This window comes from Zingiber officinale, chromosome 6A, assembly GCF_018446385.1.
Source record: "Zingiber officinale cultivar Zhangliang chromosome 6A, Zo_v1.1, whole genome shotgun sequence".
NCBI lineage: Eukaryota > Viridiplantae > Streptophyta > Magnoliopsida > Zingiberales > Zingiberaceae > Zingiber > Zingiber officinale.
This window is the reverse complement of record NC_055997.1, coordinates 11046262-11055667: the sequence shown is the minus strand read 5'-3', so window position 1 is coordinate 11055667 and position 9406 is coordinate 11046262. Positions and strand designations below refer to the sequence as shown.

The 9406-nt window shown below is 41.2% G+C and overlaps 1 pseudogene; it reads right to left on the bottom strand.

Annotated features, from left to right (window-relative positions):
- Positions 1-8258: 8258 nt before the first annotated feature.
- On the bottom strand, positions 8259-9117 carry LOC121994605 (annotated as a pseudogene).
- Positions 9118-9406: the final 289 nt, after the last annotated feature.

Here is a 9406-nt window from a genome sequence, read left to right as displayed (position 1 = left end):
AAAGTCCAAGTATGGAGACTTGGCGGGGAGTCCAAGTATGGAAGCTTGGCACATGGGAAGTCGGAGGGCTCGGAAGCTCGTTCTCGGGAGTCGAGAGGGCTCGGAGCTCGTTCTCTGGACCGGATGTGGAAAAGTCACAGGTGAGTGAAGCCAGGCAGGGAAAGTCACGGTGAGTGAAGCCGGTTAGAAAGTCCCGGTGAGTGAAGCGGACAATTGGAAAAGTCCTGGTGAGTGAAGCCGGGCAGTTGGGAAATCTGGTGAGTGAAGCCAGGCAGATTGGAAATCTGGTGAGTGAAGCCGTAAAAACCCTAGTGAGTGAAGCAAGGTGAAAGTCACGGTGAGTGAAGCCGGGCAGGAAAATTCAGATGGATCAAGGGTGATCGGACATCCGGTGATGGGACGCTCAAGTAGGTCAGGGATTGACCGGATACTTGGCGGAGAGAAAAGTCTAAGTGGGTCAAAAGGATTGACGACACTTAGCGGGGAGTCCTAGCAGTCAAGGGGTGACTGGATGCTAGGCGCAATGTACCAACAGTCAAGATTGATGGATGTTGGTTTGGACTTGGTTTGGGCGAAAACCATGAAATGGATCGATCGGTGATCGATCTGGTGATCTGTGAATATTCGATCGGTCGGTGACCGATCGAATATCGATAGCATCTTGTGTGATAACTGATCGGTCGGTGACCGATCGGAGTCGATCGGTGAGCAGGCGGGCGCAGAGGGGCTGATCGGTGCGGGACCGATCGGCCTGATCGGTCCCGGACCGATCGGAAGTTCCTGATCGGCGTGGACGATCAGGTTCTGATCGATCGTGGACCGATCGAGTTCCGATCGGTCCACGATCGAGGCACTGCGACGCAGCTAGATTTCTTCGCTTCTTTCTCCGCGGTATAAAGGAGGTGAGAGCTTCTACTTCTTCTTCTTCTTCTTCTTCCTTGGATTGAAGCTTACGCTCCTGTGCTCTGAGGTTCCGAGCTTTGTTGAGCTCGCTTCCGAAGCTTCGCGTGAGCTTCCAGTCGTCGATCAGCTGCTGCAGTTGGGTTGTGAAGTTGTTGCTTCATCGCCTCCGGTCGACAGAGAAGGCAAGCGAGTGTTGCATTCATATTGTTGTTTGTATTTGCTTCTTGCTTTCCTTGTACTCCTTTCTTGTTGTTACAAGTAGTGTGGCGAGGTTTCTCCACCCACAAGGAGCATCTATTAGCCGGTTCTCCGGGGACTCATCCACCGACGGATTGATAGGCTTCGTCCACCTTACGGACACGCCGAGGAGTAGGAGTTTATCTCCGAACCTCGTTACATCGGTTTGTTTGAGGTTTGTCTTCTTTCCCTTTCGTTTCTGTGTTTATTTTCAGCTGCGCTAACACGTTTTGTAGAAAGAAACGACGATTTGGGGTCGGCTATTCACACCCCCCTCTCTAGCCTCCGTACGAAGGATCCTAACACAGCCAAGTAAAGGTCAAACGAGCATAAGATTCTTTGAGAATACCCGGTCAGGCAAATTAAAGTCCAGGCGTACCCTGAGATACTTAATCCTATATATAGCTCTTAATATACGTGTGGTCGGGTAAAGGTCGAATGGACATAAGGTTCTTTGTAAACACCTGGTCGGGCAAAGCCCGGATGGATCCAGAGATATTTAATCTTATATATCTCTTGATATACGTTGGGTAAGGCCGAAAGAGCATAAGGTTTTATGTAAACACTCGATCGAATACGGGCCATGCGGGCTTAATAACATTTTGTCTCATAAAACTCTTTATACACACACTATCGTTCGGATGAGGATAGATTGAACATATAGCTCTTTGTATATATCTGACCTGATAAAGGTCGGACGGATTTAAATTACCTGAAGATATAGTACCCCTAAAATATAGTTCTAACATATGTGCTTTATTATATGACTCCTCAAGTGAACTTATGGTATAATATGAGTATTATATTAGTTTATGAGCAAATTTTTACGGTATTTAATGTATGATCAAGTATATTAAAACAATAGCAAATAATGCGACCGACCTTGTGGAGCAGCTGAGATGCATTTACAAGGCAAAAAATAGACAACATTTTGATAACCTGTCATAATTGTCGGGGAATATTCCCTTAAAATCACCGTTGAAAACTATTTGGTTTCCTATTGATGAGTCAGTTATAACAGCGTTCTCCTTCAACAATCTCAGTAATGATGCGAAGTGCAAACGACAAAAGATGTATATATGTGGGTAGAAAATAGATTTCTCGGACTATCATGAAACACCCAGGTTGTACTTTCTTCCATCACTTAATAAACTCTAATAAACTGGGGATCACCTCATGATCGCGGAGGTTATGTGAGGTGGTATAAAAAGGAGGATCTTCTCTGCTAGCGAGGTATGCAAATATTTGCATTTGAGTCTGACTTTTTCGGCACTTTCTTTACTGTTCTTCTTTCTCCTTCGAGAGAGGAGATTGACTTGAGCATCGGAGGGCCTGACCAGGGATTTCCACCCCGGTTTTAGGTTACTAACGCTTTGTTGGCACGTCTGATTATGTGTAGGATCGTTGAGGAGTTTCTTCAGATCTCAAGAAGTTTACTACTCTTCGACCAACCATCCATCGGAGCTAGCACGCTATCTCATAGCCTTTTAGACATGATCAAGTTTGACACTTTCTGTGGGAATTTTCGCTTGAATCTGAAGCTACAAGATGGAGGAGGCTGGAAAACTCAACACCGTCATCTTAACGCAGGAAAATCTGGAGTTGCTCATCAATGCTAGAGCGCAGAAATTACTTCAACAACAACAATAACAAGCCAACACTGGTGGTATATTGCCACCACCAAATCCGACAACATCAATAACCGCTCATCAAAGGGAAAGAGGGGTTCAAGAGGAGGACCCTACTCGCTTGCTCCTTGTGCCTCTCTCACTAACCTGACATCCCCGAGCACTTTTTCGTATGCCATTAGAATAATTGGGCAAAGGAATAATACCCCAGGAATCTTTTGGAGAATTGCTACTCCATTCTCTTAAAGGAAAAGCTGTAGCCAATGATAGCTCTTTTAAGCGAATTGTTATTCCATTCTCTCAAAGGGAGTTGAATGATCCATTGCCCAAATGTTACAGAACCTTAACATAGGAGAATATTTGGGAATAACTGACCCGGAGGAGCATCTCCTTAAATTTGAGAACACTGTCCTTCTTCAGCAATTTACGGACGGTGTAAAATGTTGAATGTTTCTCACCACATTAGGTGGAGCGGCCCAGCGATGGTTTAAGAGGTTGTCGGATAATTCTATTCATCGTTTTAAAGACTTGTGCAAGATATTTCTCGATCATTTCTCTAGTAATCGACGTTACCATAAAACTCCTTAGAGCCTATTTTCTCTCAAACAAGGACCTAAGGAGATGCTTCGAGTCTACATTAAGAGGTTCCACTAGGTGGCTATGGATGTCCCCACCGCTACCTCGGATATTCTGGTGAGTGATTTTTCCTAAGGATTCATTGATAACAATTTCTTTCGTGATCTTGCAAGGAAGCCTCCCAAGGACTTCGATCTGCTACTTGACCGCGCCACTGAGTTCATCAATGTGGAGGAGGCACAAGCTGCTCAGAAGAAGGAGGCTATCACACCCACTCCTGCTTCAACTATTGAGCGCCCGACGTTACCTACCCCACCACCCAAAGGACCTCATGCAGGTCCTCAGTATCATCATCTAGAGTTGCGAGCTCAAGTCGTGCAACATGTGGGGGGGTCCTTTGAGGAGCCCCACGAAAATGGTGCACGTATCATCAGACAACCACTCACAATACGGAGCATTGTTACACTTTGCGAAATCAGCGAGAAAGCAATCCCAGATATCGTCGGCATTCCCCAGCCCCAAATCGCTGACCGTATCCATGACGAAACAGCTCGCTCAAGATTAAGTATCGGGCGACTGAGCCATAGCTAGGAACATTACAACTCCAGGCCGAGCAAGCCCAAATGCATGCTTGAGTGCAACAAGAGTAGCCATCCGCTGGGCAGGAAGAAAATCGCAGTAATGCTGCTCGGGGTAATATCAGCATGATAGTCGAAGGGTTAACTGATGGTGACTCCAACTGAGTGAGGAAGTCACACGCTCGACATTTGGCCATTCATGAAGTCAGATGCAGTGCAAAGCAGGTGGATGAGTCTGAAATCAGCTTCGGGCCCAGAGATCTAGAGGGAGTAGAAATATCCCATGATGATGTGTTAATAATTAAGGCTGTTATAGCCAATTACAATATCTCTCACACATTTATTGACATAGGTAGCTCCATTAACATTATCTTCAAACAAGCTTTTGACCAGCTGCAAATTGACCCGAGCGAGCTTCAACCCATGTTAACTCCTTTGTATGGGTTTACGGACAACGAAGTCCGGTCACTCGGCCAGATAAAGTTGGTCATATCCTTAGGGGAGGAGCCCCTGATGAGGACGCGCTGATCAATTTTCATAGTGGTGGACGCACTCTCAGCCTATAATGTCATCTTGGGTCGGCTAGCCCTTAATGAATTCTGGGCGGTCGTTTTAACCTTCTACTAAAAGATAAAATTTCCCATGGATAATTAAGTGGGGGAGGTCAAGGGCGATCAATTAGTAGTACGCAAGTGCTACGTGGAGATAGTGAAGACTGAGGCTAATGTTGCCCGAAAAATGCAACGGATGGAGATTAATGCTATTCAAGAAAAGCCTCCCGTCCTGGTGTATGAAGAAAACACTACAACAAAAACATTAAAAGACAACGGTTAAAAACCGTTGTCGTAGGCCCTTTAAAACTGTTGTAATTGGCAGTGTTGTTAAAAATGGGGGCTACGACAACGGTTTTAAACCGTTGTCTTTGAATGAAAAGACAACAGTTTTGCAATGGTTTTAAACCGTTGTCTTTGAATGACAAGACAACGGTTTAAAACCGTTGTTGTTTAGAGCATTTTTTATTAACACTACTAGTTTACAACCGTTTTTGGGGCTACGACAACGATTTTTAACCGTTGTCTTTGAGGGTGATAGACAACAACAACAGTTTTAGATCATTGTCTTTTAAATTATTATCTTTTAATACCAATATATCATATTTCAATATAAATATATAATAAAGAATCATAATCACAAAAGAAAGAATATTTCCCATATCAATGTCATTCAAAATGTTACTTATACAAGAATTATATTACAATCACAAAAGAAAAAACATGTCTAATATTCAAATAAAATTTATCCCAATACAAATAAACTTCATTTACAACTAATGAACAATTGTCAAAAGATTAGAAACTTGTGATGGTGGTTCATGCCATGTAGGATTGCAAGTAATTATTGTCAACTCAAGCCCCATCAAAATCTTCAACTTGTAGAATTTCATTGGACTCCTCTTTCTCACTTGCTGATTCTTCCATGTCAACCTTTTCCAACATTCTGGATTTTTGTGAAGCAAAGTATGTGAGCAAAGCACCAAAAAACAAAAAAATATAGAAGAGAACATATAACATGAAAAGAAGAGAGGTTTCAAGAAGAGAATAATTTGATTCATCATCTAATATGATATCGCCTTACAATATATATGATTAAAAAACATGGAATTGGTGCTGATTATGGGCATGGGTACATTCAACAAATTAACTCATTTTATCCCCTATTGCACTAAATGAAGTATATAAAATAAATAGATCATGAAAGATCCTAGATATTGGAAATGCCCTTGGGTAAGTGAGAAGGAACATTATCCTGTTAAGGTACTTGTTTGCTCATCTTATAACTCTTATTCTCATAAATTATTGCTAATTTAATAAGCTGAGTAGTAGAAAGAAAACCCTAGTATCTAGATTAAATTAAGCTTAAATTCTGATTAAGACACTATAAACCACACAAACAAGCAAATATATAAACAAAATTGCAATTTCAATTCATTATAGCCCATTTTACGGAATGCGAATGTGTCTATGCTAAGAAAATAAGATTACCTTTTTTGGTAAGCAGTCATTTTTTTAACGACAACGAATTAAATAAAATAGTATGAATTGTTGTAAGCAGAAATTACCTGCTGGTGATAAGGTGTGGCTGATTCGAGAAATTTTCCATAAGCATGAATCACATAGTCACTATAGGGACTAAAAGCAACTCACACCTTTTCAACATGTGGTTTGGTAATAGTAGCAAATTGTTTTACATATGGTTGAGAAAATCTCTTGGGAGCCTGATACAAGGTATGGAAATTTACATAGCACGATGTATCAACAAAAAAAAAAAAAAATAGAACATGTAATGACAAATTGATACAGAGGCATGTCTATATATGCATCCTGGTTGAAATAATACCATGAGTACCTGGAAATAAGGATATGAAATTTCTTGTACTTTGGCTATGTGGCTGGACATGACACTCTTAGATGTGTGATAAACTTCCACTGCTTTACTTGACACTGTTTGCACATAAGGTTCAGTGCTTGACACAAGAAACATCCATTTCTTCAGAAATTCAAGGAAACGAAATAATTTAGAAACATAATAAATCCTGCCTAAAATATCAACTACCTTAAAAGAAAGTCGATAAAGTAGTAAACTGATATATAATCCAAACCAAAGCCAAATGCAAATTAAACCAAATTTATATAATTTGCTTATGGATTGCCAATCAAGCAACACTGAAATATATGAATAATTAACATAATTCAGATACTGAAAATAGTCATTGGTTGGCCACTTACAGCTTTGGAAGATTCAAAATGTGGTTCCATAAATTGTTATGCTTGAATCGATTTCTCTGATACCTTGAGAAACGTTTTCACAAAATTGATAAGTACAATGCAAGATTAAACTAAAATTATAAGATAATATGTGACATGCATTCATGGTGATAAAGCAAGAACTGACAAACAAATTCAATAGAAAAAAAATAGTACAGGTGAAAAATTAGCACCTTTTGAAGTAAGACATCTAGTACAGGTTGTCCATGCTCCTTCTAGTGAGTTGTTGCAAGTTCCTGAAAGGCACATATCAAAGACATATTGGAGTCTCTTAACATGTATATGGTATCTCTCTAACACTCCATCTAAATTTCTAAGACAATCAACTTATAATAATTGGCATGAGTAGCAAGCCAAGGAGGAAACCATGCTCCATGAGCCAAAAAACAAGAAACACAAAATTTTGACTCCAGCTCAATTATAACATTTTGTTATTATATAGAATAAATTGACTAAAAAGAAGTTACAAATGTTAAATAACTGAATGCCAAACCCATGCCTTATGTGAGACATGGCAGTGTACCACAGAATGCATACTTGCACAAGCAGTACATCAATGATATGCCACAAAACCAACAACAAAAAAATATGTCTAATTTTTGACACAATAACCCAAATCAAATTTCATCTGAATAGACTCAAAGCTGACCACTTTTCCATTTAAGTGAATTATCATGCAAAAGTAAATTGGAGAGACAAAAAATAAACAATATAGGATAATATTAAGCCCCAGATGAAGTCTTGTCAAGAATTCACATTATTATGAAAGAGGTTTTGCACATATGTTCGCAGAATATCAATCAATCTTCAAACTCAATGAGCTTGTACAAGATCCACTCTTGACATCATATCTAGCAGCAGTTTAACATATTTCAAACATAAATCATTATCCAGCCCCGACTGAACTTTTCAATTAGTCATGCAGGAAGACATCTCCCTCAAGCAAAATATTCTTAACAATATAAATCATTGTGTCAAATATTCCAATAGAAAGAAAGATGAGATCATGTGCAAATTGCAGGTTAAGAGGCTTGTTGATTGAACTCATCATGTAGCCAGACAAGTAAGCAAAACAAATGCTGAGAGTTAACTCTGCTATGATTTACTAAGACTTCTTACCTGTGATAATTCCTTTGGCTTAGCTGTTGCTTCCAATTGTACTCTTAGAAGCTCCTCCTAAAGAAGGTTCCATGATTTATATAAATATAAGCTTGTGTAACAATGTATTTTCAAGAATAGTTGTTTATAGCACAAACCTCTGCCACCTGAAGAGCATGCTCAGTTTTTTGAATTCTACGGTATTGCTCATCGTTTGTCTTTTGAAGCTACAAGGGCCAACGGTGAAAAGTTACAGCCGTGTGATTGGAAATAATACAACACTACTATATCCGTTGATATGTACAGGAAGCATATAAAGAATCTTTCAGAATATGTAGCAGACAAGAAAAGGACCTTTCACAGTCAATTAAAAATAGAATATGAGAAAGTTGCATTATTTCTATGCCTATTTTCTAAAAACGATGCACAAGTTCATGGTTGTGCCAACCCCACTTAGTGGGAAAAAGGCTTGGTTGTTGTTGAATGTACAAGTTCATGGCTATAAGAATATGAGCATAGGGTGCTGCAAAGCCAATAGTCGCTGTGAATTCATGGTGGACACAGTGTATCTTCTCGTACCCCCATTTGCAGTGCATTAGTCGGTGAATCCAGTAGTTGCCATAGTCCTCCACCACGAAGTAAACCAAGAGTTGCAAAGCCACTTCCCATAGTGAGGGAAGGGGAAGCCCAGTCCTTATCCCCACAAACTACAAATAACTCTTTTAGTAAAGATAGAACAAAAATCTTCAAGAAAGTGGGTTGAAAGAAAAATAATGATGCTTTTATCCGGCTATGTAATTAAAAAGTAGATCAACAGAAAATGTTACAAATTGAATAATGCAAAAAAAAAGTGAGGTACTTGTTATTGAACTAATAAAGAGGTTTTTTCTCCCCAGAAAATAGATCAAACTGCAGTACAACCCTAAGGAATCAAGAAGGGACCTTGATGGTGGGGGTAGGAGGAGAGTTGAAGCGGGCCGACGACGAGGAGGAACACCCGCATGATGTCCTTATAGCATTGGAAGAAGGAGGTCGGCGGGAGGCGGATCTTGGGCTGGATCTTGAAAGAGGAGACGGAGGCAGGGAAGCCGAGTTCGATGAGGGCGAGCGGGAGCAGCGCGAGGGAGAAAATGACGAAGAGGAAGATGGTGTTGTGGTAAAATAGGAGGTAGTTGGGCATCCGTGCGGTGTAGCGGAACCAAATGTCCTCGGCAAAGGTCAGACTGCGCCCCAGCGCCGCCTCCACCTCCCCAGGGTCGCATACGACAACATCGCCGGCATCACAATAAGCGATCAGAACGAGAGCGACGATACCGTCGGCAATGGGGATGTGGATCCGAATCACCGGAAAAGGCTGACGCGTCTAGTGCTCCGTCGCTGGTGGCACCGCGATGGCCGTAGTGGAGGAGCAGAGAAAGGCGGAGAGAGAGGGAGGGGACAAATGCGATCGCTCTTCCCGGCTAATGCTGCTCCTACGCGGCTCCAGTGAGCGAGAGATTGTGAGAAAAGAGGAACGAAAATGCTTAGGGATAGAGAAGGTAAGGGGGGAATGCGGCGGCAA